The sequence below is a fragment of the Triticum aestivum genome, chromosome 2D (assembly GCF_018294505.1).
Source record: "Triticum aestivum cultivar Chinese Spring chromosome 2D, IWGSC CS RefSeq v2.1, whole genome shotgun sequence".
NCBI classification, from domain to species: Eukaryota; Viridiplantae; Streptophyta; class Magnoliopsida; order Poales; family Poaceae; genus Triticum; species Triticum aestivum.
Window position 1 is genome coordinate 564,374,405 of NC_057799.1, and position 9,068 is coordinate 564,383,472.

A 9,068-nucleotide genomic window follows, 5' to 3' on the forward strand; every position below is an offset into this window, starting at 1 on the left:
CAAAGCTATGCAACTCATTTCTGAATCTGTACACGCCGGTTGCAGAGTTTGCCCTTCTCTCTGTCTCCCGTTCGATCATGCCATCTGCCTGAAAGAGTTCGCTTGAAGACTTCGGCTTGCCTTGGCCTGATCATGCCGGTAAGGATGTTCATCTGCTCCTGTGATTACTGAAGCTTAGCTAGTTCCTGTGATTACTAATCTGAATGTTCATCTGTTTCTGCTCTCACACAACGCCCAGTACTGAAGCGCTGGGGAGGATATTGCTGGGACAGCATTGCCTCTTCCTCTCAGGCGCCGATCCGGTTCCGCCTGCCGCCGCCACCACCTTCTTGACGTCGCCGGGAGCAGACGACAGCGGAGGAGAAGAGTTGCTCTCGGCGGCGCGCCTCCTCTTGAGATGCCCAACTGAGAGGATCTGATCAAGCACATAGGACGGCAGGTCCTTCCTCCGGGTGTGCGAGACCTCCAGCTCCATCCCGGGCCTCCAGAACTCGTACGTGTACACCTCCTGCTTGAACCCGTCCGTCGTCGCGCGTAGCTCGAACTGCACCTGGGGCTGCTGCTGCTGCTGCTGCTGTGGCTTGGACAAGCCCACGAAGAAGGTTGACGTGCAGCGGAGATCATGGGGCTTGGCGGCGTAGGCTTTCGGGTTGGGATGGCAGAGCAGCATGCCGGCCGTGGCCATCTCGACCCTGTTCACCAGCTGCCTCAGCCGCGACTGCACCCACCCCTTCCACTCCCGGAGGTCGGCCTCCCTTCCGGCGACCTTCACGTCCACCTGCAGGTAGCTCTTGTACGCCTTGAAGAACTGGAACGGCTGGAACAGCGCGTCCCACGCGCCGGCGCCGCCGGCCTTGAGGATCTCCTGGCAGATGTCGTTGCCGATCTGGAGCTGCTCCGTGATGGTCCGCAGGGTGGCATGCGAGACGTTGTAGCACGAGTTCATGCATGGGTAGGCCGGCGTGATGACGGGCATGATGTGGCTCTTGTCGCGCGGGTTCCGCCGCGGGTCCCAGACGGGCAGCCGGAGCGCGAGCTCGCCGCCGTCGTCGTGCTCGATGTCCCGCAGCAGAATCGGGTTGGGCCACTTCCACTGCGAGAAGATCTTGAAGAAGCGCGGCACCAGCATGCTCGGCGCGGCGTTGGGGTAGAGCTGGCACACGCGCGCCACCGGGATCGCCCAACCCACTCCGCCCAGGAACCCCATGACGTTGGAGTAGACGCCCCGCGCCTTGGCCCAGTGCTTGATGCATCGCAGCGTCGTGCGGAAGGCGCCGGCGTCCGGGACGAGACGCAGGAGCTCGTCGGCGACGCGCACGCCGTTGAGGCTGCGCGCGGAGGCCAGGTCCATGCCGCGGAAAAACGGAACGGTCGCGCAGGTCGAGGTCCCTGGGCACCACCGGGAGGCACACGCCGGCGTAGAGGAGGTCCACCTGCACGCCACGGAATCGCATCTTGATGACGGGCACGTGCGCGCGAGGTACGGGTTGCAGCTCCGTCACTGCCTCCATCTCCGCCAGCACGGCGAAGAAGTCGTGGTCGCGGTCGATGTAGGAGCCGACGACGAGGACGTCGATGTCGGAGCCGCGGCCGTGGATGCCGAGACGGTACGAACCGAACGGAATTAGAAGGGCGGTGGCCTGCTCAGCTATGCCATCGGAAACCCACCGGTCGACGATGGCCTGGAGATCGCGCAGCACCTCATACACTACTAAAAGGCCTACTAGTGTGATGCGCCATTAGTCCACATAGGAGTGCGCCATTAGTTTAGGATTTTTTAATTTTGTTTTCATTTTTTTCTTAATCTAGAGTCACTATGGCTGTCAATATGCTTAATCTCAAGTTAAATCGCACTCTGTGGTCAAACTTTCTGGAAGGTCACCCATCCTCACACTACTCCAGCCCAAGCACGCTTAACTTCGCAGTTCTACAACCCCAGCACCACCTCACTTAACAGGCACTTATTGATATATCTACCATATCAATCCTAATAAACCTTGTTGATGTCTAGGACTTTGTTCATATTCATGAATATGATGAAATTTTGAAAAAATATTTCAAACTTTCCGGTCATATTACGTATCATTTTTTGAAAAAAAATTCAACACCAATTTTTTTTTTCTGTTACTAGTGGCGCACCTAGCAAACGGTGCGCCACTAGTAAGTTTGAATTTTTTTGCCTCTAGATCTTGAAAGCCCCGTAACTTTTTTCTGTTAGTATGTTTAACGGGGTTCCCCAAGTTAAATTCGGATGTAACTTTTCGAGTAGATGATTTTTCATATAAAAACTTTTTAATCCGAGTTCGTATGCAAAAGTTATGCCCATTTTACAAATTCCAGAGAGATTTTGCAAATAAAGTCAAAATTCATATTTGTAAATTTTCCCAACAACTAGACCACATATCACATGGGAAACTTATTTTCTTTTATTTTTTGACATTTCCATCATTTTCTTTTATTTTTTTAAAACTGAAAAGGCGGTCCACGCGGGGTACATTCGGTGGAATTTTTGGACCAAGTTAGTAATGGCGCACCGTGGGAGTGGTGTGCCATTACTAGTTGCGCACCACACACACGGTGCGCCATTACTAGTTTTGAAAAAAAAAATTGAAAAAAATGAAAAAAATTACTAGTGGCGCACCGTGGATGTAGTGCGCCATTACTAGTTACTAGTAATGGCGCACTATCCACTGGTGCGCCATTACTAGTTTTGAAAAAAAAATGAAAAAAGAAATTGTTACTAATGGCGCACCGTGGATGTGGTGCGCCATTAGTATTTGGACACTAATGGCGCACCGACACATGATGCGCCATTAGTATATAGTAGTGACGTACCACATGTCTGGTGCGCCATTAGTGGCCATATCATCTATAGCCCTTTTCCTAGTAGTGATAGTCTAGTCGATATAGAATTCAGATTCAAAAACTGGGCCACACGTTAGCAGGGCAGAGGTTGAATCGGACTGCCCCCTTGCGGTTGAGTCGCTTCAGCTCATGGATGATTATCTCGGACCTGACTACCAGAGGCTGAAGTTTTTTTTTTTTGAGGCTGCAGTTGTTGCTGAGTGCAAGCAACTTTACATTGGTTTTGCAAAGATCTATTTCAAACATTGTTTCAGAGAAGCCAATAAGCCAATAGATAATGAGTATGGGCGCACCGTCTCAAGACGGTAACACTGATGGATCACGCCGGTTTGTGGCGTGACTATCTCTCCTCACAGCCGGCGTGACCTATGTAAAACTCTCTTCTCTTTTGAAAAAAAATAGCTGATGAGTTAGTAAAACAATCTATTAGCAAGAAATCACCTGGTTTTGGGGATGTTGTAATCCCCGATTTTACTTCGCATCTTCTTGTAAACAATATGACTATTATATGAGCAAACAAAATAAAGTCTAGTTACTCTCAAAAAATAAAGTTCCCTATGGCAGCTAGGGTATCTCCAACGATGACCCCTAACCGCCCGTATCTACTCGGACCGAGCGGTCCGGGCACAATTTGCCATCTAACGCGGTACCCATTCGTTCGTAGTTCGATTCGAACACCCTTTTTCCGGAAACCGCGGGGTCGTGATGGAGATGCAAGATGATGATAGGAGGATTTTCGGATCAATCACCGTTTTATACACATCATGCACTTTCTAATTTCCTATTACTTACATCTACATTAGACAATCACATTCGACAATCTTCTATTCAGATATTTGTTAGGCTTATGCATTGTCGAACCGGCTATCAATATATAAACACATTCTAACATATTAAGTGACGGATTTCTTGTTAAATGTGATTTTGTCATATAGGTATGTTTTGTTTAGACTTAGCCTAATTCATTAAGTTTACCGAATCATCCCTGACAAATTATTCCTTAAAGAAGACACAGTGTGACCCTCATGTTGTTTGAATTGTATAACATTTATTTTTGAGATTTAATATTATAACAATTACTTGTTTACTACTATTTTGTACAATAGGAAACATACTTGTTAATCTTGCAGATCAAAGATTGTATCACCGAAGAGAACTAACTAAATTTGGTGAGAAAAAATCTATAATGAATAAAAGTAAAAAAAAATAGTATAAAACTTAAATTGTAACATAATAGTTAATCTTGTGATCGATCGTTAAGGGATGAAAATAGTGGGATGGGAAGGAGCGGTGGGGATCAAATTTGGATTCAGAATTAAGAATAATAGCAACTCCAATAGAAGAAAACCAATTCTCCCATGCATTGGAGCCGCCGTCGTCGTGCTCGATGTCTCGCAACAGCACCGGGTTGGGCCACTTCCACTGCGCGAAGATCTTGAAGAAGCGCGGCACCAACATGCTCGGCGAGGTCTCCTGCAAGTCGGCCTCACGGAGAAGACTCTCTAACTGTGTGGACCTCTTGTGGTCCCCCAGCGTCAGGCCAACCAGCGAGATGGCGTCGTCATGATGGCGCGATTGTTCTCGTGTTGCAAAGGGAAGGACATGATCTCATATATTTATAATAAAAGTGGAAGGTATGGACCCGGACCAAATGCGGATTCAAACTCGTATCCGGAACTGCCCACACGTTGCGGGTGTTGTATACTTGTGTCTGAGTCGAGGACGTGACCCTTGAAAATGTCCCTCAAAATGAACACAATATTTGTCGCAGGCCATGGATATAGAGCGGTCATCCAACCATGTTCCCTAAACGTCCGTTTCAGATTTCTAATTTTCGCAACACTTAAAATAATAACATATGGAAAAAATCTACGATGAGTGAAAATATTGAAATGCGAGAGTAGTTGATATTTAAATATTACAATCTAACTAAAATTTTAAAATAAAATAATCAAACTTGAATTCAGCTCACACATATGTTCTAGTTATCCCCTTTAACCGCACACATATATTCAATCAGATCTTCCTTTAGCTGCTCATGAGTTGCTTGATACCAAATTTGTTAATGCATTTGGACAAACTCCTCAAACGTGGCCGGATTCTGATGCGGAAGTTGGATAGGATCATCCATGTTTTCAAATTTCACACCTCCGGCAGAATCTTCACCCTCATCCTCCATGGTCATGTTGTGCATGATCACACAACATGACATCACTTTCCACAAGGTCTCTGGCTCCCATATTTTTGTAGGTCCTCGAACAACTGCAAAATAGGCTTGAAGCGCTCCAAATACCCTCTCCACAACCTTTCTAGCTCCTTCTTGTCTTTGGATAAAGTGATCTCTTTTCTGACCAATTGCCTTAGAGATGGTTTCGACGAAGGTCGCCCACAGAGGATATATATATATATACCGTCAACCAGATAATATCCCATGTTGTACTCATGCACATTGATAGTATAGTTGCAAGGAGGAGCTTGTCCAGTCAACCTAGCAAATAATGGAGACCGCTGCAGCATATTGATGTCATGGCGAGACGTGGTCATGCCAAATAAAGTGTGCCAAATCCAATGGTCCTATGATGCAACTGATTCAAAAATGATGGTGGACTTCTTAACATGGCTCTGATATTGTCGTTGTGGAGTTTTGGGGCAGTTCTTCCATCTCCAGTGCATGCAATCAAGAGATCCGAGTATACCTGGCCATACTCTTACTTCCGAGAGTGACATGAGACTTTTGGTATACGCGAAGTTGGTTCTCTCAAGTACTGAGGTCGAAACACCTCGACCATCACAGTAGCAAATCTGACCATGGCGTCTCCGCATGTGCTCACAATACCAGAGGTGCTCAACCCAGGAATCTGCGGTCATTCCATATGCAAGCATCCGCATTGCAGCGGTGCACTTATGTTACCCAGAGAATCTAATTTTTTTTCACGGCATCCTTCTTCAAGATGAAGTAATCATCGTAGGACTAGACTCCATTGTAGAGGCGACTGAACACACTTTTCCGCATCCGAAAGCGCCAGGAAAAATTGTCCGCGAATAGGGCATCGGGGGAAAAGCAGTCATCCATCAGCGTCAAATTCCCCCATGGCATGTTCCAATTCAGCACTCGATGACCCTTAATGTTGGGGAACGTAGTAATTTCAAAAAAGATCCTACGCACACACAGGATCATGGTGATGCATAGCAACGAGAGGGGAGAGTGTTGTCCACGTACCCTCGTAGACCGAAAGCGGAAGCGTTAGCACAACTCGGTTGATGTAGTCGTACGTCTTCACGATCCGACCGATCAAGTACCGAACGGACGGCACCTCCAAGTTCAGCACACGTTCAGCTCGATAACGTCCCTCGAACTCCGATCCAGCCGAGCTTTGAGGAAGAGTTCCGTCAGCACGATGGCGTGGTGACGATGATGATGTTCTACCGACGCAGGGCTTCGCCTAAGCACCGCTACGATATTGTCGAGGTGGATTATGGTGGAGGGGGCACCGCACACGGCTAAGAGATCAAGAGATCAATTGTTGTGTCTCCAAGGGGTGCCCCCCTCCCCGTATATAAAGGAGTGGAGGAGGGGGAGGGCCGGCCCTCTCTATGGCGCGCCCTAGGAGGAGTCCTACTCCCACCGGGAGTAGGATTCCCCCCTTCCAAGTAGTAGGAGTAGGAGTCAAGGAAAGGGGAGAGAGAAGAGAAGGAAGGAGGGGGCGCAGCCCCTCCCCCTAGTCCAATTCGGACTAGGCCTTGGGGGGCGCGCAGCCTCTCCTCTCTCTTTCCCCTAAAGCCCAATAAGGCCCATATACTCCCCGGCAAATTCTCGTAACTCTCCGGTACTCCGAAAAATACCCGAATCACTCGGAACCTTTCCGATGTCCGAATATAGTCGTCCAATATATCGATCTTTACGTCTCAACCATTTCGAGAGTCCTCGTCATGTCCCAAATCTCATCTGGGACTCCGAAATACCTTCGGTACATATAATCACATAAACTCATAATATAACCGTCATCAAACTTTAAGCGTGCGGACCCTACGGGTTCGAGAACTATGTAGACATGACCGAGACACGTCTCCGGTCAATAACCAACAGCGGAACCTGGATGCTCATATTGGCTCCCACATATTCTACGAAGATCTTTATCGGTCAGACCGCATAACAACATACGTTGTTCCCTTTGTCATCGGTATGTTACTTGCCCGAGATTCGATCGTCGGTATCTCGATACCTAGTTCAATCTCGTTATCGGCAAGTCTCTTTACTCGTTCCGGAATACATCATCCCGCAACTAACTCATTAGTTGCAATGCTTGCAAGGCTTATAGTGATGTGCATTACTGAGTGGGCCCAGAGATACCTCTCCGACAATCGGAGTGACAAATCCTAATCTCGAAATACGCCAACCCAACAAGTACCTTCGGAGACACCTGTAGAGCACCTTTATAATCACCCAGTTACGTTGTGACGTTTGGTAGCACACAAAGTGTTCCTCTGGTAAACGGGAGTTGCATAATCTCATAGTCATAGGAACATGTATAAGTCATGAAGAAAGCAATAGCAGAATACTAAACGATCGTGTGCTAAGCTAACGGAATGGGTCAAGTCAATCACATCATTCTCCTAATGATGTGATCCCGTTAATCAAATGACAACTCATGTCTATGGCTAGGAAACATAACCATCTTTGATCAACGAGCTAGTCAAGTAGAGGCATACTAGTGACACTATGTTTGTCTATGTATTCACACATGTATTATGTTTTCGGTTAATACAATTCTAGCATGAATAATAAACATTTATCATGATATAAGGAAATAAATAATAACTTTATTATTGCCTCTAGGGCATATTTCCTTCAGTCTCCCACTTGCACTAGAGTCAATAATCTAGATCACATCGCCATGTGATTTAACATCAATAGTTCACATCACCATGTGATTAACACCCATAGTTCATATCGTCATGTGACCAACACCCAAAGGATTTACTAGAGTCAATAATCTAGTTCACATCGCTATGTGATTAACACCCAAAGAGTACCAAGGTGTGATCATGTTTTGCTTGTGAGATAATTTTAGTCAACGGGTCTGTCACATTCAGATCCGTAAGTATTTTGCAAATTTTATGTCTACAATGCTCCGCACGGAGCTACTCTAGCTAATTGCTCCCACTTTCAATATGTATCCAGATTGAGACTTAGAGTCATCTGGATCAGTGTCAAAATTTGCATCGACGTAACCCTTTACGACGAACACTTTTTGTCACCTCCATAATCGAGAAACATATCCTTATTCCACTAAGGATAATTTTGACCGTTGTCCAGTGATCTACTCCTAGATCAGTATTGTACTCCCTTGCCAAAATCAGTGTAGGGTATACAATAGATCTGGTACACAACATGGCATACTTTCATTCTCTTTCTATCTTCTGTCGTGGTCTGGCTTTGAGTCTTACTCAGTTTCACACCTTGTAACACAGGCAAGAACTCTTTCTTTGACTGTTCCATTTTGAACTACTTCAAAATCTTGTCAAGGTATGTACTCATTGAAAAAACTTATCAAGCGTCTTGATCTATCTCTATAGATCTTGAAGCTCAATATGTAAGCAGCTTCACCGAGGTCTTTCTTTGAAAAACTCCTTTCAAACACTCCTTTATGCTTTGCAGAATAACTCTACATTATTTCCGATCAACAATATGTCATTCACATATACTTATCAGAAATGTTGTAGTGCTCCCACTCACTTTCTTGTAAATACAGGCTTCACCGCAAGTCTGTATAAAACTATATGCTTTGATCAACTTATCAAAGCGTATATTCCAAGTCCGAGATGCTTACACCAGTCCATAGATGGATCGCTGGAGCTTGCATATTTTGTTAGCACCTTTAGGATTGACAAAACCTTCTGGTTGCATCATATACAACTCTTCTTTAATAAATCCATTTAAGGATTGCAGTTTTTGTTATCCATTTGCCAGATTTCATAAAATGCGGCAATTGCTAACATGATTCGGACAGACTTAAGCATAGATACGAGTGAGAAACTCTCATCGTAGTCAACATCTTGAACTTGTCGAAAATCTTTTGCGACAATTCTAGCTTTGTAGATAGTAACACTACTATCAGCGTCCGTCTTCCTCTTGAAGATCCATTTATTTTCTATGGCTTGCCGATCATCGGGCAAGTCAACCAAAGTCCATACTTTGTTCT

The 9,068-nt window shown here is 45.9% G+C and overlaps 1 pseudogene; it reads right to left on the reverse strand.

The window, feature by feature from the left end:
• Positions 1–223: 223 nt before the first annotated feature.
• Positions 224–4,323, reverse strand: LOC123055929 (nuclear poly(A) polymerase 2-like; annotated as a pseudogene).
• Positions 4,324–9,068: the final 4,745 nt, after the last annotated feature.